The sequence below is a fragment of the Macrosteles quadrilineatus genome, unplaced genomic scaffold (genome assembly GCF_028750875.1).
Source record: "Macrosteles quadrilineatus isolate MER2022 unplaced genomic scaffold, UCM_ALF_1.0 Scaffold_1__1_contigs__length_201487025, whole genome shotgun sequence".
Classification (NCBI taxonomy): Eukaryota; Metazoa; Arthropoda; class Insecta; order Hemiptera; family Cicadellidae; genus Macrosteles; species Macrosteles quadrilineatus.
This window is the reverse complement of record NW_026542594.1, coordinates 38,814,060-38,839,835: the sequence shown is the minus strand read 5'-3', so window position 1 is coordinate 38,839,835 and position 25,776 is coordinate 38,814,060. Positions and strand designations below refer to the sequence as shown.

Genomic DNA, 25,776 nt, shown 5'->3' with positions numbered 1-25,776 from the left:
TTGTTATTCTTCCAATTTATTTCTTTATTAAAATAAGTGTGATTTTTTTATATTACTGTATTCTGTTTTGAATATTTCAGCTTAACTTAACCAATCAATAGTTTTATTTATACTTAAGAAGTCAAACGGGGTGAAGCCCGTGGGTAACTAGTCGTTATAACACTTAATCTCAATAACGGAACATATCAATACAACTACACAAACAACAAAAATAAAAAATAACTTAAATAGAAATAAGGAGTGAGCCAAACTTACAACTTACACGAGGTTGTTTTGTCAAATGTTTGATGGTTTAGACGTAACCAATTTCAATTTTTGATAATGTCTATATGATAATGCCAAAAAGAGTCGCATTACGCCCTAGTGATGACATATCTATGTAGGTATATAATAAGTGAAGCCATTTTTTGTTATTAATACTACATGGTAATGATCGAATATTTAAGGTCAAGACAAGTATATTTTTATGATTTAGTAGAGGCAAATAACATACGCTGTTCAAAAAGAGAAAATGAAAATTGCTATCCACGTCTAATAGCTACAATATTTATCTAACCTATTTTGACAAATGAATCCATACTTTCTAAACTTTTGGAAAGGTATTAGGAGAAACTTCACTGAACAACGTGAGAATGTTCTGATGAGTGGCAAATACTGACAGACAACACTTTAAAATACGTTAACAACTTTCAATGTTTTTGCTGCTTTAGCCTATTCAAAGCAGATTATGGGTGTCCAGTTGGTAACCCAGAGTTTGTGAGTAAAACTGTTAGCACATGAAATGGTTGATATCACCCCACTTTTCAGGGTTCTCTACGGGGAAAATTCGTTTGCGTAGGTAGGTGTATGTCTCAAATCAAAGAAATAAAATGACTCGTCTTAAATTACTTAACACAGGTAATCAGTAAGGCAGATAAGGTTTTCTTAAGTTCTCAATTCTGGAAACACTTTGTTGCAACATGTTGCCTCGAATTGAAGCAGATCGTTTAGCATTCATTAGAAGTCATCAGTTAAAACTGAGAGCAGAAATAATGTAAGTCAGCCTTGACGACGCAAATAGAGATATTTAAAATTAGTTTCTAATATAACTTTTCAAAATAACCCCCGCCGCAGCAAACCTGCAGACTAAGCGAATTTACATTTCCCTGAATGGATTTACACTAAAATGTCTCCTTAAAAATATCACATTTATTCCTTATTTAAATAGAATCAGTTTTACACATAGGTTTGCTGCAACAGGGAGGGTAAAAGTGTTTTTTATGTAAAATGTTAATAGTTAGTAAGAAATAAAAACATTTTCCAAATTTGGGCAAAATATGTTTATAAACAAGCAAACTACAACAGTTTACTTATTCTCCATAAGAATAACATGGGAATTTTAAATTTACAATTTTTTGGAATTTTCTCCGTAACCATTAGGCTCATTATAACGCTTCGATATACTAAATAATTTGTTTTTTTAAGCTCTACAAAATAGTTTAGAAAGAAATTGCAAAATTTTATGTTTTTTAGGTCAAAAATGGGAAAAACCCATTTTTACCCCATAAAAGCCCCCATAAACCCCCGTTCCCATTGTCCGATCATGCTGGTTTGCGAACTCGAATAAACGTAGGTTTACACGTTTGTACCAAATTTCATCAAAATCGGATCATTTTTGCTCGAGTTATCGCGCTAACGGACACATATATATATAAATATATATATATATATGAATTTGAACAGATGGTGTTTTTGGCCTCTAGGGACCTCAAAACGAAAAAAAAAATCGGTCCCGGGTCCAGGTCTTACCGTGAGTACTACGGTAATAGCTTATTCCCTATATGGGAAATTCGCTAAAACTGTAAGATGTAACTAAAACTACTCGAATTTAAGCGTGACGTTTTCCTTTGCGTTATGTTTCATACTATGCGGCTCATTGAGCCTCACGGGTTCTCTAGTACTATATAATTAATGAAAATATGATGCAATTTGAAAAATTTTACAAAACTGCAACATAGCAGCGCATAAATAAAATATTATTAAAAGCAACAAAGATTAACAATCCATTGATTAAATGAATGGAAAAGGCGTTCCTGGCATCCCACAATACGGCGGAGTTTGCAAAAGGTATACTAGTTTTTGCAGGCGTTGTTTCTTATGGTACTCAGCCATACATATACAATAAGTGCTATGTATAACAAGCTTTATTTTTACATTGATTTCCTCGTAAAATCAAATAACTCAATTGTTAATATAAGTGTAGGCCTAGTAATAATTATTACAATTAATACAATAATAGCATTCCCCAAAAATTTAAGTCGCCTTTTTAAAATGAAACTTATTATGATATCGTTCTGGCCTAAAGTTTAACTATCGTTCTGATTTTAAAATATTTATTTAACATTACAAAGTTTAAAGTAAATTATTCACCTGCTATAGGAGGGTTTCGAATAGGGTAATTAAGTTCAATAAATACAAAAGGATTTTTTTATTCTAAGAAACTTAGCAGAAACTAGATTTATTTATCTTAGTAGCAAAAATGCTATACAAATATATAGCACGGGTTACTTTTGTATTAGTCTTACTCTTATCCCATTTAAATACTATATAATAATAATGATGGTATCAATAAACAAATGCATATTAGTTATATAAAGGAGACTTTGTCCTGACCGCGGCACCAGCCTAACAGATGCGTTGGCCACTGGCCACAAGGGGGACAGCTCACTTACTCTACAGATCATAGACTATACGAGCTTTTTAAATAATATTGAAGGTTCACTTGCACTACAGGCTCGTATACTATACGAGCCTATCGAAAATAAAAAGTAAATGAAGAGGGTTCACTTACTCTACAAATCATTGTGCCTATGAGCCTCGTGTATTATATTTAAAAATACAGTAGGAAGGTTCGCTTACTCTACAGATCATAGTGACTATGAGCCAAGCTTACGAATTATTTGATAATTCAGGAATCGGCTCGTATAGTATACGAGCCAAAATAATGAATAATTTAAATTATAGGAATAGGCTCGTATACTATACGAGCCTGCAGAAAAATATTAGATGGCTCACTTACACTACAGATCACAATGATCCGTAGAGTAAGTGAACCCTCTTCAAAATATTAGATGGCTCACTTACTCTACGGCTCATTTAGCTACTCGTTGCGCGGTTTGCGTTCGTGAAACTCTAGGCGCTATGCCCGGCTTCGACTGCTGCGACTGCCTACATAAGTGTATTGCATCACCTCAATTATTTATTAAAACGAAATAAATATGTATGCACAAGTAAATTTATTACATTTTTGGACTGAATACTTTAAAAATGGAGGGAGCATGACTTTTATGTTTAATTAAATTAAAAGTTATAGAATAAAACATATTTTGACTATGTGATTTGATCATGTTATATAATACACACTTGTATGATCCAGATACAGAGCTACAGACAAAACCTGTGGTCCGATTTAGATTAAATTTTGTATCTGGATTCATCCACGAGTCACTAATTTTTTAAGCACGGGTTGAGAAATAATGGCAAAAATTTTTAAAAACAGTTCACCAGTTTAGAATATTTCTCAGTTACTGTGAGTTGCAAAAAAGTGTATACAGAAGCATTTGTGTTCACAGAAAATATAGAGGACTAGATGTATACAGAAGATATATTAAAATACAATACGCATACAACTATCAACGTTTACATATGTAAAATTAATGAATTTGTTGTGGTATTGAGTATTTTTAACATTATGACGAAGCCTTAACAAAATATATTTTTTTAAGGAGTTCTAGGGTGTTAAACTATATTGTATTTATCTTTTGTGGAAGATTCTGTCCACGATTTATGATTGCTAACAATTTAATACAAAGATTTAAGTCTCTGTACGTGAAGACTAAAAACACGAAACAAACTTTAAAGGGATAGAAAAGATTTGATCAGGAGCTGGCGTTTGATACCTTTTGGGAATAAATATAGCCTCTACTTCAAAGGTATACATGGTGAGGTAGCCTCTGGAAGTCCATCTTCAGGTTAACAAAAATGTCAATAGGTCATCTAACCAATTTGGTTAGATGACCTATTGACGTTTTCTGAAGATGGACTTATTTTCAAGTCCGAAACTATAGTAGTGTAATACTGAAGAAGGATCACTTGACTAAGCCAGGTAACTTAAACCATTTAGCTTAAAGTTATACAAGTTGGTTTCACACCAACATTTCATGCACATATGAAATCTATATAATTAATACGCGAACACGAAGTTTGTTGGTTGAATCCTCCACCATTTCTAAACCGATTTTATCCACTGACGTCTCATTGGAAAGAGCGTGTTGCGTAGATTTGCAAACTGGCCTAAAATTTTTGAAACAGTCCCTTGGCCTCTGCCACAGTGGCTTTTTATTAAGTTCCCATGTTATCCTTACGAAGAACATAATATTGTTTACATCAGCTGTTTAATTTCATTGTGTTCTTTGTTTTTCAATTCAACGAAACGCATTGGTTACATTAACTGATTTTGTGGAAATTAAATATCTATCTATATATTAATTACGAAAGCCGATTCTTTGCGTCAAAATTGTGGGCGACTGGGTAGTCGTAGAACGACGGGAGAGGGTTCAAATTAAAGGTCTCGATCCCGGAAAAATAGTGAAATTCCCCAAATTTTAACACAAAATTAGACATAACCTTTGACTTAGTCAATGATATAACGTAAAATGTTCTCCATAAGAATAGCATTAGAAGCCATTTGTCTGTTGATTTTTGTTTACCTCAATACAGCTGATCGTGATTTATCATTAAGCCAGTAAGCAATATTACATTTGGATTTAACTAGTTTGCCAGTAAATTCTGCAATGTACTGTATACTATATAAAACCAGGGATGACGTTACATACAATTGAGACTTTTGTCGTTATGTCTTAGAATGTTGAAATTAATTTGACTGTGCAATTTGCAAATTTGTGTATTTGTATGTAAATTAGCCAAGCGCATGAAATTTAGTAGAATCGTGGGAGATGGTTAAAATCAAAGTAAATGGAAATAGAATGGCTGAAATATTTAAGCTTTGGTTTTTTTTAAACATATGTTCACGAAGTTTACAAAATTATTTTACTTTAATTACATTTCTTCACATTAGTAGGTTATTGTTGTGCTGAAGGAATGTTTAACATGAAATAGCCCCATTGACTAAATAATCAACGATGCAAGATTAGTTAGAAAACTTCTGTTTTGGTTTTATTTCAAAACATATATTGAAAATTTATTCAAAACTTTTGTTTTAATTTCATAACATTTAATTTGACACGTAATTGTAGTGTTTAATCTATACTTTGTATCGAGTGGAATAACCTTAACAGTTACTCTAGAGAATAACCTGGGAATAAAATTTGAAATAGGTTTGTACAGGCAATACATATATTCCTTTCATTAATTACTATAACAAATTCCAATGGGCGGAAAAATAAAATTGTTTGGAGTAGATTTTAACCAGGTATCTACTGTCTGTTGCTCCAAGGAAAAAAGGTTAAAATAATATAGCCCAACATGCATTGTATATATATATACAATCTATATAGATAGTGAAGAGAGAATCTATAACAGTAAACCCTGGAGGTAGTTTTCGATTCTTCATGTTTCACTAACCAAAAATATGTACCTATATTAATTGCTGATGAATTTGTTTTCTTGATTGGTTTCATTAACATGATAATGGAACCCTAACCAATAGCAAAAGAGTTAGTAATCAGTCGATGATTAGCTTTTTTAACTGTAGGCTAAATAAATAATATAAACGGTAAAATGTTTTCAAACAAAATTTACATCCATTGAATGAAAAATAATATACTATTAACATGACTATAGCTGATATGGCTTAGCTGTCGGCTATCTGTACATTGCGTCATAACAGCAGACAGCGCTATGTTATTAACTTAAAAATTATAACGGATTAGCAAATAAATACTTTACTATGGTCTTAACAAACTATGAACCCACTGAACGTTTAAATTGGCCAATTTTAAAGAGAGTATAAAGTCAACCACAGCTTTAGGAGGAATCCCACCACATAAGCTGACACAGAGAGTAGTTTATATTTTATGTTGATCAGAAACGAAACTAGGGCAGCCTTTACACTAATTCAGTTGTGTCTTTACAAAAGGAGTAGAGCTATAATATTAGAAATAATAACTTGGCCAGGGTACTAATATGAGTACATGTATTATTGTAGCACTGTATCGATTCTGACACATAGATAATTTTATTCTTAGTTTGTTTAAATATTACAATAGTTTGTTTTACATTTGAGCTTTTTAGGGACTTATGTCCCTACAAGCCACTAGTTGATCAATATAAAGCCCAAAGTACACATGAACTTTTGTGAAAACTACAAGTCATAACCCCATAAACCATATACTTAAAATGTTCGTCATGACGAGAAAACTAGCGCAAAACTATCCATTATTTCATAAACTGCCCTTAAAGGTCGTAATTGCTTTCCAAGGAAACATAGGAAAGTCATAGAACGCCACCAAGTAGCAGAAATCGAGATTTTTTAAAAATTTTATCGTTATCATCCTATATAAAAGAAGAACACCTACAATATGAAGATTCCCACAAACAATGAACAAGGATGTTATCGAAAGTGCTACTATTTTGTAGGAAAAACGGACTTAACTTTAGGATGATTTGCAAAGGAAACCCCTCTAATGCCGAATTAAACCGGTACGGCAAGGACATTATATATGTTTTCATAAAAGTCAAGTGATATTAAAATAACATGACTACATCCAAGAAACCTTAACAAAACTTGCATTGAAAGATTCGCATTATTCACATTCAAGGGAAACAAAACCCATCTGAACAACATTAGGGCCTTACAATTCTGCATATTTTCAGGTAAATATAACTTACGTTATAACAGTAACTAGCCAAATTAATGCCAATATATCTATCAAATATTACAATATGTATAATTTTACACTAATTTTTAATGAAATAGTATGTATTTCTTGTAATTTCAAGCAATACATAATGGTAATTTGTAGGAAATTTTATTCTCTTTCAGAATATCACGCTCCACTTTGGTCGATTTCCTCGCCATTTCAAAGTTATTTGCAAAAACGTTAAGCAACCTCCAAATGTATAGTAGTGAGAAAATACTGAATTAAAGATGTTGTTTAAAAGCTTTGTACAATTAAATCTACAGTTCTACTGAACCGATTTTATTAATTAATAGGTCATTGGATAGCATAATTTGTGAATACTGTATTTGCAAATAATTATGAAAGTACTGTTGAGGTTGCAAGCAAGATCGTTTGGATATAAATCGATGATAAAGAACTCAATTTTTTGAACAATTTGTGTTGGTCGTGATTTAGCTGTGTGCTTTAATGAAATGGGAGTGGTATTTCAATGAAGGTTCTTAGGTCAAAACAAATAGAATAACGTAGTTAGAATTAAGTAAATATATTTAAAACTAAATTCCATATCCAAGATATAATACAAGCTTATACTTTATGACTGAGCGATACAGTATCTTGAACTTAACTGATGAAAACTATCAATATCTCAAGTTAAAGCTTTTGAAGTATTTTAAGACCAAGACATATAAAATAACTTAAATAAATATAGAGTTACGTATCATTGATTGCAGATAGGTAATTATCGTTGATTCGTGATTCAGCAGTGTGCTTTAGGTAGTCCGATCTCAATAAACAATAGCTCAAATAAATCTGCGGTACGTCCTTAGTTGGCCAAAATTATGAAAATCGGTCGGGTAGAAGGGGTAGAAGAGCTAACCCGACTCGGAAAAGAAAAACCAACTATTTTTATAGATGGTAATAATTGGTTTACCAGTATGTATAATCTAATCATACGAAACATCTTACTAATATTATAAATGTGAAAGTTTGTGTGTTTGTTTGTTTGTTTGAAGTTCGATCACGCTTAAACCACTGGACGGATTGGGCTGAAATTTGGCATGATGATAGCTTACATTCCCGATTAACATATAGGCATATTCTTATCTCAAAATTCTTTCGGGCTCCGCCCCAGTGGCTCTGTGATTTGCCATGTTTACCTTATGAGTATCTATAATATTAAAACGAAACAGTGTTTTTTTATTTCACGATTCTGAATCAACCACTCGACGGATTTTCATGATTTTTGTGTTGAAAGAAAGATAATTTCGAGAACTAGGGAATGTCGAAGCCATAATTTTAGTTTAGGGTCTCAGTTTTTTAGAAATTAATTTTTAATTTTTAAAAAGTCTAGCAGCCGACGCTAAGATTCTAAACTAGCTTTTGGCATAAAATAATTTGCTTAACATAACAGCTGTAAACATTCAGCTTTTGTGTCACAAATTCAGCATTTGGATAAAAATGTAAAGACATACTTAGGGTTGACTTATTTATACTATGTGTAATGCTAATCATTGATACGTTCAATTCTTCTGTAAGAGGATGACAGATAAATTAAATATACATAGTAAAATACTAGGATGTTCAAATTATTTTTTAAAGCAATCTTTGTAATCTTCGATTTGTTTTAGAGCAATATAGTTTGTTTTAACTAACGGCTGGTTATATATAAACTATGGAACTATGAGGTTATTTTATTTACTCTTATTTTGTCATTGATTATAGGAAAGAAGTAAGATTAGTAGAGATAATTAGACCACAGTTTAAACCACAGTTTTAACCTAAATTAATTAAACCACAGTACAAATCGAGACTCTGTACACGAGTCTTAATAAAAAAGGATAAATGCAAATTATTTTACTGCAACACTTTTCAAGGAAAGATTAGAAAAATAACAATGTTTACATGTTTTAATTCTTCGTGGTAGCTTTTTGTTTACAATTAATGTTTGTCTGCTTTAACTTTGCTTGGATTATGCCCGGAAATATTGATGTCATAAAAAGATGAAACAGGAATCACGATTTTAAATTACCACCACAACCTCAGCCGGGTTTTATACAAAGATAAACAGATGGATGACATAGATTGAACACAACGTCAACATTGACCTAGGATACTGCAATTAGACAAACCATCCTTTTATGAAATCGTGTTCAGTTGTGGTTACGTACAAACGTGAAAATATCACTTTTATTTCAATTATGAATATATTGTAGTTTAAATTAACTAATATGGGAAATTACAATGTATATTTATTCAATGAGGGTGGGTAATTATCAAGGATAGAACTGATAACAGTACAATTACAGTACGGATAACAAACATTGACAATTACGTCATTAGCTTTACTAGCGTGTTTACTTTTTATATTCCTGCTACATGTGACCAGTTCTTTTTTTCAAATGAATGTTATTTGAACCAAACAACTGTTTCAAAACAAACTTTTATTGTTTTTACTTTTCTTTGTTTACGCTTATTTATTTAGCAATTAATGCAGTGAAATTGATATAAAGGATAGGTGTGACGATTAGTTTTGATGTTAGGACACCAAAGTTAAATTATGTGTACTGTGAATTTTATTGGATATTATCGTTTTATTTTAGGTCGTTTCTATTCAGACCTACTGGACATTGTGTATAGTAGTTGTATTGTGGTGATAATAATTATGGAAGAGGCAGGTATGCTATGGAAGGTGGTATCGTTGACTAGGTCTATACACTTCTCAATTGACTATTACTCTCTCTACTGTAGGCTACTTATAATCAGTGTGCGTCTGTGCGAATCAGCTGCAAATCTCACTTCAACGCTTTTCACATCGTAAAAATTACAGAATTGCTGTTTTATTGTAAAATTATCGAATTTAAAATGCATATCGTATAGGCCTATGATGGAATAAAAACATATTTGGTCACACAACATTTGTTTACAATATGATTTTTCACATTAAAACTGCAAGAAACCATGTCTTTATATGTGTAAACTAGCTGATCTGAATTGTACACGGTTTTAGCTGACTACTGAATTCCCGTACGTAGGACGGACTAACACCTCGTTCATATTTAAAGGGAATTAAAGAATTTAGTCAGCTGTTTCAATTAAAAAAGTTGGTTCTATGATACGGAAAAGCATTAAAAAGTTATAAGATTTACCAACAGGGTGCAGCACTATATTTTTCTTTGCATTTATGAAAACAGCTAATTTTAACTAAGCAGCAAAAAAACTGTGATTCGCAATGATAACTGCCAAAGTAGGATCGTTTACAGTTATGTTTATGTTTTTCATTTCATGAATAATTTGTGATATTTTGCGAATTGTTGATAATTTATTTTTCTCTATTGTTTAGGTGAAGTGGTAGAACATTATGGCTATGGTAGATGTGTAATACTATAGAATACTGTAAATTTAAAAAGCAAATTTTATCAAACTGTGTCCTCCCTTATTGCAAACGCAAAGCTTGAGTATAACTGCAATAAGCATTTTATACTTATATTCCAACCCCGTACGAAGGACGGGTACTCTGCTAGTGTGTTAATAATTCAACAGCTTATTGTTATCTAATTAATTTTTATTTATAAATGTTGTTGTTAACAATTTGCATTTGTAATTAAAGTGTGTTCATTAGGTTTAGTATGTGATTCTAATGTTATGTGCTTAAACTGTACCATTAATATTAGTGAGTAAAGTGGTGTATGGATTTCATAACCATTATTTTACTAGAGACCGTTGTGTTTAACCACAACGGGTACTGTTGCTAGTTAGTATATAAATGAGTTCTTTACTCTTTATTTGTAATATAAATTACATCATTATATTATGTAATGACATTTTTAAGAGGGTTGACCCAATTCCAACTGTAAATTGTATGTGTTGTTTAAATAACTGGGGTTCTGTCATTAACTTGTACAAAACTACAGGGTCTATATTTAAACAACTTAATAATCACTTCTACATCACAAACACAACACACAACATTGGATTGAGAACAGACTGTTGCTAGTAGATCTATAAAGCAATTCCTTTGCTTCCTTCATTAGATATAAAATATGGACTAACAAGATTGGGCAACATTCGTTTTGCCCGAATTCGAATTGCGAAGCATTCGTTTTGGCTTGAAACTGTCAGATATTGTATTTGCGAAGGTTATTATGTATTCCTATACAGTAATAGTTTTTCCAGTATATCTGGAAAAGTGCACACTAAATATGGAAACCAACTCCTGTTCTGAATTTAAGAAATTTCTACTTACTCACAAGATTCCCGTACGTAGAACGGGCACCAGCTAGTAGTTAAATATACTTACTTTAATAAAACCACTCGGTCATTATAGAATATCTACTGTGAAATAGGGATGTGATTCCTAATTCCAAATCAACTAATTATTATTTATTATCTAATTATCGTCTTCAAATTAAGTGATGGTTGCTTTTAAAATAATAAATTTAACATAAGCAAATCCATATCTATCTGCAGCAAACCTTCAGACTAAGCGAATTTCCATTTACCTGGCTTAATTAATACAAAGATTAAATATTCCCTTAAAATGGTCATTTTTCCTATTAAAATAACATTAAGTTAATTTTAATATGAGTACTTAGGTTTGCTGCTACAGGGAAGATAGGTGTGTTTTTGTTGAAATGTTGATAGCTAAGTATGATTGTTATTGGTCTGCCAATCCTGTAATACTTTACAATTGCTCGAATTCGAGCAACATGTACACTAGTACTTATTTAATACGCAAGCAGGACTTTTGTGACGATTACTCCTCCGAAACTACTGAACCGATTGACATGTTTTTGGTCTCATTGGAAAGAGCGTAACGTGAAGTTGTGCAGGAGACTTTCATTTTAGGGAATTAATTAGAGAGTGAGGCCCTGGGGCCCTTTAAAGTTTCGTATTTCTCCATAGATTAACATGGGAAACAAAAATTGTTATGAGCCTCCAGCTGTGCTGTTGTCAGAAATTAAAAGTGAGAAGAAGAACATAATGTTAATTGTAAACAGTCAATAAGTTTGCTAATTTAACAGTTTGCTACAAACATTTACTGACTTGGTTGAAATGAAATGTTTACTATTTGAATTTGGGTTGGCGTCAATATTACAATAGAAAAAAGCGAGAGAGCCTGGATAAATTGATGTCTTCAAAAGAAAACTGAATTAACACTGTGCTGCATTTCTTAGTAAGCATTGAAAGAGCTGATTTAAACTATGGAAATATAGGAAAGTCATTTATAACACCACCAAGGAGAAAAAATAGAATTTTTTTTAGAATTTATAATTGTTATTATGGCAATCTAATGAGGCTATGAGTAAGGCTATTTGTAGAAAACACTAAAAAAAGATTAGCTTTTGACAAATGATAAGATATTTACAGAGATTATATCGATATGTTATGTAGCTACATCATGAGTATTTCCAAAATCTTTGAGTCGAATCTTTTTTACATTCGTCAGAAATTATGACTGTTATTCGTTTTAAAATAACGCCTTTAATACTTAGCATTTGCTCGAATTCGAGCAACAGGGACACTAGTTTAAAATATTGAGTCTTCTTGCAAAATTAATGTCGACATTATCTAGGGGTTGTTCGGCAAAAACTTTATTTTTAATGATCCCCCAAACAGAAAAATATAACGGTGTAAGATCGCAGGACCTTGAGGGCCAATCAATTTGCAAGAGAATTTGAAGTTTGAAACAACAATTAAAATCTATGCAAATATATTGTTACAATTGTAAAAAACCGCTTTGAAAAATGCATTGAAGTTAGTAAAATAGCATATTTTGAAAAATTCCTTTAAGTTTACAACCTATGTGTAGTGTAAATTCAGTTTCAATATAATTATTATATAAGAGTCATCTGCAAAAATCGTCCCACTAGCATTAAAAGGCATCATGCGTGGGAACGCATATAGCTTCCGTTTCCCAGGAAATTTATAGACTTTTGAGCACTAACTTCTGTCACAGTATTATTCTTATTTCCTATCCAAAATATAAAATTTGCTTAGTCGAATTTGACGCTTTGGTAAACTAGTCAGTCAGTCTACCACTTGAGTTTGACCGTGTAAGTTGGTGTCCGCTATTGCGATTTATGTTTTTGGAATAAAGTGAATAATAAAAGCAATAAGGATTGATAGTATTAATGAAGTAAAAAAAGTTAGTTTACGATTGGTCGAAAACTTAGATATGTGAGACATGTCAAATGCCTGAAACTTCAAAGGGAGTTTTCCTTCGTCACAACGCGTCAGTTCTTATCGTACTTCTGTTCAACAAATAACCCTCCAGCATAGTTTTGAAAAATTGGTTGTGGGGTTACTGTTAAAGCTGGAATTGCGTGACATGGGGGATGGCAGTTAGCTGTCTCAGCCTTATCATTTTCATAAAGTTGTCAATATAATCTCTCTACAGAATGTTAGGTGTAGTGGAATGTACTTGAAGTGGAGATGGCATTTATTCTTGAACTTTTAGGGACCTCCTTGTTTAAATGGTTGCGCAGCTTCATTGGCAAGAAATAATGCAAATAACATAGCAATTTAACATTTCCAAAAATAAAAATAAGTACTGTAAATTGGCTGTTACGTTAATATCGACGTTTACATGCATTGTTAATCAACGTATCTTATAAAGGATGATGTGATCTAAATTAAAAGGAATATGACCTTTACGTCACGACAGTAGCTGCTTAAATAGTACTTACTCTTTATGCTATTGTTTACAGCCAAAATGTCGTGTTATTTTCAATTTTGTTACCAACCCAGTGGGCCACGGTCCGTAATATAGGCCACTGCAAATAATTCAAGATAGGTATACCATTTTAGGCAAGGTTTCTGTGTTGAATGAATAAATCAAAGTAACCTCTCTAAAAAGTCTGCAGTAAATTGAAGTTTTCCAGCTTAATGACTTTCTAAATCATACACATATTTCTACATAAATATTGTAAAATGTTTTATCCAGTTGCTCTAAACTATTATTAATTTAACAAAATATGGACACGGCTCATATGGGCAACGTGTCCTTTTGCACTTGTATTATTGTGTATTGTATAACACAATCGAAGATTTGTCCAACGTTTGAAAACATGTATGACAATAATTTCATGATCTGTCTAGAATAATATCATTGATAGTCAAAGATAATATGATAAAATATAGACAAAAGTGGTGAAAAAGGCAGACAGCAACCCGTACAATAGATATAAGATAGTTCAATAAGAAATGATTGAAAGAGTTACTGTGATAAAAGGATTTTTAACTGATTTCGTAATGAAACGTTATATTGAAAAACATGACATGATACAGAAGAAAATTAATTTTACCTAACCCGCCATGTTAAACTTCCCTATCCCAAGCGTGATGTATACAACTTCCTTACTTCTCGAGTGATGTAAAGTATCAAAAACTCACTCGGTGATGTAATGAAACCCATTTAAATAACATTGAGTGATTAACTTAAAAAATGTACCTCTATGGAGCCAACGACGTTCAACGCTAGAAATCAGCTGTGCTCTTGAATTTTATTGTTATGTTTTGAAGAATTTTCCTAACCTAGCTTTTGTTTGTAAATGAACGTTACTGTTAGAAGATGAGTGAAATGGATAATGATTAATATTGTTCGTAACCTCCTGTATATTGTCGGGTCAGGTAAAATCTTGTACGTTAGCGTGTTTATACATCACTTAGGTAAATTATGCAACTCGCTTCCGCTCGTTGCACAACCTTCACCTGCGTGATGTAAAAACGCTCTTACTACTCTTGAAAAAGTAAATAGCTACAAGCTGCTATACCCGTGCTTTGCAACGGGAAGAAAATGTGACCTAGAGAGCTATTAAAGTGGTGCTGATGTGTGTTTTAAAATACAGCAACTCTATGATTTAGTTTGAAAATATAAACTGATTTAAAAGCGCAAACAGCGTAAACCTACTTACTTTCAAACCCCTACTTTTGATGTTAATAGATCCCTAAGAATATGGCAACATACCTTAGCATACTTTAGCAATACCCTTCATGAATAACATGTTTAACCATAATCCTTCAATTTTAGTCAAGCCTCTTGACATGTAGCTTACTCTTAAATTAAAAAATGAAACTTTGAGCAATACTTTACAAAACGTATAGCCTACAACCTCACTAACCATCCTCAATCTACATTCACAACACCAACGTCTTTTTCGAGTAAATAAACAAACACCAGTTCATTGTACAGACCAGCTGTTTCATTGACTAAATTAAATTAAATCATTTAAACATTGAAAGCATGCCAGGCGTAGCCCTTTGGAAATCAGCCTGTGGGGCAGCGCCCTCAGGGAATTCGTTCATTTCAATACTTTTCGGCAAATCTACACACTCTAAGCTTCATTTTGATGTGCCATATGCCTATATTTTCATTTGGTAAATTACCTTAACCGTTTACATAAAATTTGATTGTATCACTTTAATAATATAATAGATTACAAACAGAAAATAACATTGCAAATACTTCTTTTGGACAGTTCAGTAACTCCTAATAAATGTGTGTTGTTTAAAATACAGTTTAAAAATTAACAGCTGTTTCATTAAAAAGTATTATCCACATGACCAAAATGTAAACAAATCTGTGGAGGGATCTTTAACGGCTTCTGGGGCAGAGCCCTAAGGGAATTTACTTAGTTTTTCTTTTGATAACTCATCTACAGACCAAAACCTTTATTTGGACACCTCTACCAAGTTTCTACGCCCAGCCGTTCTCTCGAATTAGTGGACACAAAGTTTCCAATTAAATATTTAGATTCCTCCATGTTAATCTTATGGGAGAAAACCTAACTTTGATGAATAATCCTGCCCAAACTAATAAAGATTTCAAAAATTTAAAAACACTTTGCAAAACTACAGATCAGGCCATTTTTTTTACACTTTATTCATTAAAATCGAAATTCAATCTATGCCTGGCTTGTTCTCAGCCAGGTCTTTGCCCATGAGAACGTGACTTGAACTTGAGATCTTGCGATCATCTTTACTTTTCATTTCTATGAGGGGTCAGCGAACGTTTTGTATTGTTCATGAGTTTGTAAAGAAAATGATTTAATAATTTAAATTTTTAATTTTCATATGTTTATAAGGGCATTTAACAACTGCGCAATTAATAAGTACTGTAAACCATATTACTGTAAAAGGCCGGTCTTTATAAATTATATAGTTCTAAAAGAAATTTCTATTTGACCTCTTTGTCACAAAAACATACTTCTTTGTATAATGATTGTTATGTAAATGCAGTTGTCATCGTAATTTACAATTATTGATCTGTCTAAGTGTTATTTTTTCAATAAATGTAAATATCTTGTTTGGTAAACAAAGGATGTAATTGAATCTGTAAGTTAAGACAAGTATGCGAAAACTACAGTTTTCGATTAGCTCAAGCCTAAATTATATTGTATGTAATCTAGCTTGTTATATTTCGTTATTTTGTCACGTAAAAACATTTAAATTATGTATGATGTATAAATAAAAAAAAAAAATTAAAAACAAATCCATTTGAAAGTAAAGTTTAGACATTGGTACGGTCGACATTGGTACATTATCATTGGCGAAAATGCTCATGCACATTAACATTATTGCGGCTATGTGTTTAAGTTGTAACATGGTTTAGTTTCATATAGAAATTTGAGAAAATAATTTTTATTTTATTTTTTGTTGTAATGATTTGAAATTAAAGTTTTACATTTACAATAGTCAAGAGTAGCCTGCAGTAGCAAGACTTCTTGATAAGAAAGCTCTGGAAGCTTCCTTATCACCTGGTCCAGTGCATGTGCTGGCCAGAGTAGGGGTAGAAGGTTCCAGAACTGAGATATCTTATATAAGGGGGGGGGTTGTTAGTTCAAGAGTGTAGATGTACAGTGTCCAGACCTGGGGTGAATTTTCTGCAGCCTACTCAATGAGTAGTAAGTTTATTTTATTTTTTATGTTATTTTAATTCATTCACTTTTATCCCTCCCTCTCTGCTAATTATTGTAATAACAAGAAAGACCATAGATGTTTTCTTATTAGATATTTAACTTTTCTTTCAATTAGTAAAAGATGTAAATATAAAATGCACCTTTTTTATTCTTTTAGAACTTATTTAATAGAGTTAAATTTGGATCTAAAAATAATAAATGCTAATTAAAGTAAAGTTTTTAAAGTTTCTAGAAAAGTTTAGCAATTGTAAATTTTATTTCATTCAGGAAGAAATTAATGTAACCTAATTTAATTTCGAAGGATTTTAATTCAATTGTTTAGCTTTTCAATTTAAAGAAGTTTGAAACATTAAAGAAATATGTATTTGTATTGTAGAAAGATAAGCTAGGAACGGGTTTGTTTGTTCACAGGGCTCAAGTGTGTACCAGTGATTAATGGTTTTAAAATGTCCCATAAAAAATATTAGCCGAATGTTTTAAATTTGTAGATTTTTTATATTTAAAGAAAACTAATGGAAGTAAATAAATTTCAGTTTGATTTTGGGTTTGGTTTTGAAAGTGTTTAGAAGAAACTGTTTTATTTTAAATAAACCATGACTTTTGTAACAATGATGAATTTTTATTTTGGGTCTCCTCTTAAGGCCAATTCCACTAAATAGAAGATAATTGATCTTGGAAATAACGTTACAAAGTTGAGACACGTTTGTAGAAAACACTAAAAAGGCAATCTTCTTAACAATTTTAAAATATTTACAACTTTAATTATATAGAAATGTTCATAACACAGTAAGTAATTCCATTAGTTGCATAAGCTTTTACGTGAGTCTTTTTAATTAATTGAAAATTAAGTCTGTAATAACTCCTAAAATAGCTCCTGTAATACCGGTACTTGATAATTGCTTGATTTCTAGCAACGAGTACACAAGTTAAAAATTCAACAATGCATTAACATAACAAGCTCTCTTTCACGCCGGCAGAACTGCGGTATTGGTTTACCATACACGCCTGCAACGATGCGCTGCAAACCGCGCGACGAGTAGCTAAATGAACCGTAGAGTAAGTGAGCCTTCTAATATTTGTAGAGGGTTCACTTACTCTACAGATCATTGTGCCAATGAACTGTAGAGTAAGTGAGCCGTCTTCTATTTGTGTAATAGTTATCATGAAATAGGCTCGTATAGTATACGAGCCTACTCCTGTAATTTATTTAAATTCAGTATTTTGGCTCGTATACTATACGAGCTTATTCCTGAATTATTCAAGAATTCATACGCTTGGCTCATAGGCACTATGATCTGTAGAGTAAGTGAACCCTCTTCATTTATTTGATATTTTTGATCGGCTCGTATAGTATACGAGCCTGTAGTGCAAGTGAACCTTCAATATTATTTACGAAGCTCGTATAGACTATGATTTGTAGAGTAAGTGAGCCATGTGTTTTAAGAATTACATATTTGGAGGGGAGGCCTTCTTTTAGGCAACCTTTCATCTAGGTACCATTTCACTTAAATCACATATCAAGTTGGTACCGACAACTCAAATCGGTCAGCTAGGTCCCGGCCCCTCCCTTCTGGGGGAAGGGCGTGGCTTCGCCGTGGTCACGTGTTTCGCGGTGCTGTCGCTTACCCTCTACACTTCTGAAAATTCCCGCGACTTCTTTGAATTCGTAGAGGATACGCGTCCGGTAACCGGACGTGGATAAGGCGTACGGCAATGACGTCATGAGGTTGCGGGAGCCTGGAACGCCTTTACCACAACAATACAATGTTCAGCCATCGGTGGTCGTGGTGTAATGGATAAGGTGCTTGGCTGATATGCAAGAGGTCCAGGGTTCGAATCCCATTGATGACTTTAACTTTTTGTCGAAGAGTTTGCATTGAATACCATTTATTCTTAACTGTACATCTTTTATTAGAATTTTTAGCATTTATAATTTTTTTATAGAGAAAGAATTTAACCTTAATTCGATTTTTTCATTATCAGCAAGTTTGGTTGGTTAGGTTAGGTTATGACAGTAATTGCCGGACGTCTAATCCACGTCTGGTTACCGGACGTGTATCCTCTGCCCTTTGAATTACCTCTACTCCACCCAAATTTCAGCCTTCCTTCGTCTAGTTTCTTGTTCTGTTCTGCGTTTCTTCTTCTTCTTCTCTCTTATAGATCTGCTGCTGCTCTAAGTTTGAGGTTGGAATTTGTTTTGGAGAATTTATTGTTTGTCTATATCAATTGTCATACAAATTTGTATTTTAGGTGTGTATTTTCAATTTAGGCCTAAGTTACAACAACTACTACAGTTTAAAGAACCATTTTTGTCATCACAAAATTGAAAGGTGTAACTTATTGACATGGACATGGTCATTAGAATTTAATGTTTCAAGCAAATTCAAATTAGTTTCTGGTAGCCTATAAAATAAATTGGGGGTACAGTTTCCTAGGCTTCGCTAATATCGATTGAAACTATCAAATTGAAAATATTGATTAATAATCGATATTTAAAATACCGTAGGCTAGGCCTATCTATATCTATTTTAAAATTAAACTGCACTTTATGCCTTATGTCCTACACTATAATTCGAATAAATATATCGATCGATAAATCGATTATTTCATTCAATATGAGTTATCAAGTTTGGTTAGTAAAGTTAACCTAACCTAACTTAGCTAACCAAATGAATCGATACATCAAATAGGCCTAGTCTATCCATTAGTTGCATACTGTGCTTTTAGTTGGATTTTTAAACTCATAGGAAATTATGACTATTAGTTTTAATATAACTTCAGGTACTAGACTATTGATCGATTTCAAGCAAAAAGTGCACTAGTTTTTTTTTTTAATTTGATTTTTATAAGATGTTGACAAAGTATAAAGTTTTTCGTATGACAGTTTTAGTTTACCATTTGAGTTTTTAGCATTTTATAGCATAGCCTATACGTATTTGATAATCTCAGCAGCTGGAGTAGTGTGATTTTTTCTTTGATTATTGTGGCTTTACGTGACAGGTGGAGGTGGATGGCTATAACTTGACAAGGTTACATGGTACACATTAAATTCATAATGATTTGCATATTTCGGTAGACTGGCTTTTTCGTAGGCCTACGCTTCATTGCTCTTTACAATTTCAAGAGATCTATTGTTCAAGGCGTCAATGGGCAACTAACCTAAGTTTATCGCCATTCTAACGCATTATAACCCACCCTACAGGGCCCGGATTTTGTAGGTAGCAAATGCGCAACTAACCTACCACCAGGGCAACGGCCATCAAAACATTTTTATGTGTGATAATAAACCTTGTAGGTTAGTCTAAACTTAGTTGATACTACTAACGAAATAACTTAGCCATCTTAAAGACATCAAGTAATTAAGTAGGCCCATTTTATTGGTCGTTGAATAATCACTGATTACTAGGTATAGACTTCGTCTGAGACACATTAACTCACGGTATATAGGCTACTTGATCAATAGCGATATAGGCCTATTATCACAGTCACATTTTTTATGCATAGCCTATCAAATATATAGGCTCTATCAACGTTAAAATAAATAATAAGTATAGTTGTGCAGTTAAATAGATCAGGGGTAATAGTACTTGTTGTAATATGTAGTTCTACTTTATCAAATCCATTTCAATGCATCAAGCCAAAGAGCTGTAACCCCATGAATAGCCTAGGCTAGTCTAATAATATTTTAAGACATTTTTATTTTATGACATTAAAAACATTAGGCTACACTAAGCTAATGAAATCTTCCCATAAACTTAGCCTACTTGGCTTTTAATTTTTGCTTCGATTTTGACTGCCCTACCCGTCAATGAGGTTAAGGGTATAAGTTAGGCCTAACCTATACAAAATCCTGCCTTAATCTGAATGGGAAAACATTATTATTTGCAGATGATACAACGATGCTGTTCAGAACCTTTAGGATTACAGTTGTGTGGCATTTGGATCATTGCCGGCCAATCTTAAAGGATCTTAAGCTATGTTTCCATTCCTGCAAATTTGTGCCGGCACAAATCTCCAAATTTGTAGGAATGGAAACATCCTGGCTCAAGTCGCGGTACAAATTTGTGCCCGCCGACTGTGCGACAAAACATGTGCCCGAGCCGCGGGCACATGTGCCTGCAACTCGCGCATGCGCAGGTCCTCCAAACTACCGCATGCTCATAAATGACAGGTAATCATAACCTCAAATTTCGTTGAGTCCGTTGGAGGGAATTTTCGAAGCCACTTTGTACACGCAAATCTCTCATCAATTGATTAAATGCACCTTCCAATGCTCTTAGCCAAAAAACTTCTTATCCACTATCTAGGTAGTTTTCTTCTAAGTTCATTGTATGCACCAGCCATAAATAAAAAAGCAGAGGCTGTTATGTCATCCATGGTGATTTGTAGAACACAATATAATCAAAATCAGCCACCGAACCTCACCACATCACAATAAAAGAGAACACTGCCTTGTCTGCCAGTTGTAGTCGCGGGACTTGTGCCTGGAATGGAAACGGCATGACAAACTACGTGCGACATGTGCCTCGACTTGTGCCTGCGACTTGTAGGAATGGAAATGTAGCTTAAGGGTACTCACGGCGTAGTGCTTGATATCCTGACCCTAGAAAAGATGACGTGCAGGCAGTGGTGGATCTAGAACAGTCACAAGGGGGAGGGGGTTCGGGGGTACCCCCTCCCTCTCCAAAAATTTGTTTAAACTAAGTCTTCAAAAATGGCAGTTTTATACCATTTCTTTGTCCTAAGTTAGTGTGACAAATTATTTTACGCAATTTGTATGCACTACTGTATTACATGCAGTCAAAAATATATGACATATATTTCCAAACTGCGACTGCCCCCCCCTCTGGATCCGCCACTGGGGTGCAGGAGTACTATACCAGAAGAGCACAAAATATAGACTTTTCCTGCTGTCGTCTCAAACGTACCTAGAATAGCTATCCTCGTTCTACTATTAACTACAACTCATAACTGCCTACTCATTTGCAGGAGATGGATGCACCCTCCTTCAGAAGGCGCTGAAAGGAATACTAATTTATAGGCCGCTGTACTCCGTAAAAGAACTTAAGGAAGAGCACCTAGTGAGATAAGTGTATGTCTGCCATATCATCCGTTAAACAGCCAGGTTTTTGAAGGTATAGTTTATTGTAAATATTATATATAGAGTTATTTATTAAATCACTTAATAATTTACTAGCTTTTGTGCCCGTGCTTCGCAACGGGAAGATGAACTATACCGCCTAATCCAAACAGTTGTTAAGTAGTCCGAATTTATGAACAAAAGCTACCAAATGTTGGCCTACTATATAAAAACAATTATGACCAACATTGTAATTGCCCTACTGTTTACGTTAAAATAATAACATAATATTCATTTTCATATTTGAGTTGTTTTGTCTCAAGATCAATGAACCAACTATAAAAGGTATAAAATTACCTCAGTACTGCCAGATTGATCCTGTTTAGTCCTTATAGATTACGGGTTTTAAGGACTTAAGTCCTCATCATGAGATCTTGTACGAGGACATTTAACACTGTTACTTCGAAAGGGTCATCAAGAGTTAAAATGCGAAACACGGACATATACTATTTACAGTCATAGACGTTTTATGAACAAAACGAGTAGGCTTACTGACAAAAACTTACAATGTGCAACCCCAATATCGTGCGCACAGTTGCAGATGAGGGTCATGACTGCGATGCGGAAGATGGTTGGGAAGTGGACTTTGTACAGCTCGGCTCCTTGTTCATCAGCTGTTCTTGTTTTTTTATTAGAGTATCATACAGAGCGTTAGACTGTAAACTGATTTTGTCGTTTAATAATGTGTTAGCTTGAATTTTGATAGTTTTATAAATTTCAAATTCTTCTAAAGCATCCATTCCTGTATATTGCTTTTACAATCAAAATAAACTACGCCATGGCTCGGTCCCCAGGTACTTATTTCAATTCAGGAAATTAAAGCCTTTACAACTATTATTCAACAAAAACTTCTTTGCACTAACTTGATCAGGGAAATATAGGCCTAGACAAAATATAAAAGGTTTAATTTACCTGTTGCTGATCCTGTTAAAACTGTTAACAGGGGCAGGCCAAGACCATAAAGCACTTCATCCAAAAATAAAATTATTGCACACCCCATACAGTTGTTTTCTTGAAGTTACAAGTTCAGGCGTCCGATAAAAGCCTGTAGCTTCCCAATTAGATCCTCCTCAGGAAGATATCTACCTCTTGCCACATTAACAAGAGTTATTCTTCTTAAGAAGAATAACTCTTGGTAATGTGGCAAGAGGTTAACATGTGTCTTTAACAAGCAATGAAAGCCCCTCAAAGATCGAGTTTGTGTCGCACGTTTGTAGGCAGAATAAACCAGTTAAAAACTTTTAGTTAAGGGTACCTATGGTGGTAATTTATTGTAAAATAAGACCTTTTTATTTGAAACTACCAACTACACCAACCCGCATAATTTGGTACCCCTGAGTATTTTAAAATTGTGACTTTCTTTACCAAGATTAAAATGTTTGTTTCAGGAAGAAAGATGTAGCCCCAGCTCTGGACAAAAATATTATGGAGAAGGTTGGCCGCTGTACAGGGCAGCTATAGTTATTATTATATGTTGCCTTTTATTGTTATGTACTGTTTTTATACTTTACCAATAAACCTTATATTTATCTAGAGCAGTTAATTTTGTTAAAATTCTTACCAGTAAACTTCTCTGTAATTTGTAAAGAAAACATGTAGAAATGATTATATATTTTATTTTGATCTTCTAACTATTTTGACAGTTTTATAGATAAAATATTCTTTTTTAGCGAATTTCCCATATAGGGAATAAGCTATTACCGTAGTACTCATGGTAAGACCTGGACGCGGGACCGATTTTTTTTTTCGTTTTGAGGTCCCTAGAGGCCAAAAACACCATCCGTTCAAATTCATATATATATATATATATATTTATATATATATATATATATGTGTCCGTCAGCACGATAACTCAAGCAAAAATGATCCGATTTTGATGAAATTTGGTACAAACGTGTAAACCTAAGTTTATTCGAACGAGTTCGCGATCCAGCATGATCGGACCATGGGAACGGGTGTTTACGGGGGGTTTTATGGGGTAAAAATAGGTTTTTCCCATTTTTGACCCAAAAAACTTAAAATTTTGCAATTTATTTCCAAACCATTTTGTAGAGCTTAAAAAAACAAATAATTTAGTATATTGAAGCGTTATTATGCGCCTAACGGTTACGGAGAAAATTCCAAAAAATTGTAAATTTAAAATTCCCATGTTATTCTTATGGAGAATAAGTAAACTGTTGTAGTTTGCTTGTTTATGATCATATTTTGATCAAATTTGGAAAATGTTTTTATTTCTTACTAACTATTAACATTTTACAAAAAAAAAACAATTTTACCCTCCCATATGCAGCAAACCTAAGTACTTGTTAAACTAATTCTATTTAAATCGGGAATAAATGTTAAATTTTTAAGTAGACATTTCAGTGTAAATCCAATCAGTCAAATGGAAATTCGCTTAGTCTGCAGGTTTGCTGCGGCGGGGGTATTTAGATATATTTTTTATTGTTCTTGTTCGTACATGTCTCAGATAACTATACATAAAGATAAATTGATATTTATAATTATATTATATATGCGAGTGCCAATCTTAAGAAGCAAAGTTAATAAGTAGCTAGTAAAATAAAAAAAAATTGGTGTTTGAGTGTACTGTAAAAATGAAATAAGTAATTCAAAAGTTGAAACAAAAACTCTATTTAGCCAACCCAATAAAATCACTCAAGAATTTTCCTCTGAATAAATGTTTGAACTTCATAGTCTAGAGGTGTTAGGTTAATGAGACATAAGACTGCTTAAGAGGGTGTTGCTCAACGTGTAATGAACAAAATTAAATTAAGAAAAACAACAAAAGTAAAGCAAAAGAAAACTTTGAAAATGCAAAGATCAACAATAATAAGATAAATAAATTTACAACATTATAATTTACAAGAAAAGAAAATCAATGAAAAATTTAAAAGAATGAGTTACTGACAAACTATATGACTTGTTTGTTTTACAAAACTTTAGTTATATACAGGGCCGGATTTCCCAATAGGCCCGGGCCTATGGGCGCAAGGTCCCAGAGGGCGCACGGCCGAGAGTAATTTTTTTTATACCTAGGTTATCTAAAAATAAAAAATAAATAGTCATAGTTGATAAAAAAAACTCCAAAGCATTGTGATTCTGAAGTTCATAAGAAGAAATAATTGTTAGGAAATCTAAACTATTTTTCAGAATTATCTACCACTAGATATACGCCGTGCGGCCTTGGGCTGCCTCAACTTAGGGTGGCGAGGACTATAAGTGTAATGTAAACAGAGTATCTGCTTAGATGAGCACCGTGGGTACGGGGTTAATCCCCTTTCTTACAATGTAAATCTATGTTGTAAACTTCTTGACATACGAGAACTACTTTAAGGACAATTTATACTAGGCGTACGCTCATTCTTCCTGTATTGGGGGCCTAAGACATTGAAAAAGGCTGTGCTGGTAAAAGCGACCAGTAAGACCGAAGACCCTAGTTGTTGCCGCACATAAAAATTATACTGGATATATAGCAGGTATGGATACAAAAATCATGGATGCTCAAACAGTGTCTTGCACTGCAGATCATTTTGAGAGTGCCAGAGGTCTTGGCACAGATGTGCTGAATGTCTGGCCCAAAGCCCAAATGCACATGGCGAGTCAATAAGAATCTGGGAAATAGTCAATATCCAGAGATTTTTGTTAATGCCAACAATTTTTAACTTATTCTTGGTGGAATCAACCATTATCTTTGGTCAAGTCTTAGCTAAGACATCATTAAGAGACTGAGACGGTGGTGTCATCCTGTAATTCAGCTACTATAAGAGGTCGAGTTGTGGATATTTATAGGCATGTACTGTGGATGTGATACTTCGTGGTT

General features: G+C 33.2%; 1 long non-coding RNA gene across 3 annotated transcripts in view; it reads left to right on the top strand.

Moving 5' to 3' along the window:
* Nucleotides 1-23,494, top strand: part of LOC128982786 (uncharacterized) — a 60,286-nt gene extending 36,792 nt beyond the window's left edge. The window contains exons 1-3 of one of the 3 annotated variants that reach the window (XR_008489730.1): nt 18,975-19,066; nt 21,806-21,951; nt 23,345-23,494. This is a non-coding gene — a long non-coding RNA (uncharacterized LOC128982786). Of the gene's footprint in view, nt 1-18,974; nt 19,067-21,805; nt 21,952-23,344 lie in introns of those variants that run through there. The other 2 variants (XR_008489732.1, XR_008489731.1) reach the window with 2 other exon arrangements.
* The last annotated feature ends 2,282 nt before the right edge of the window (nt 23,495-25,776 follow it).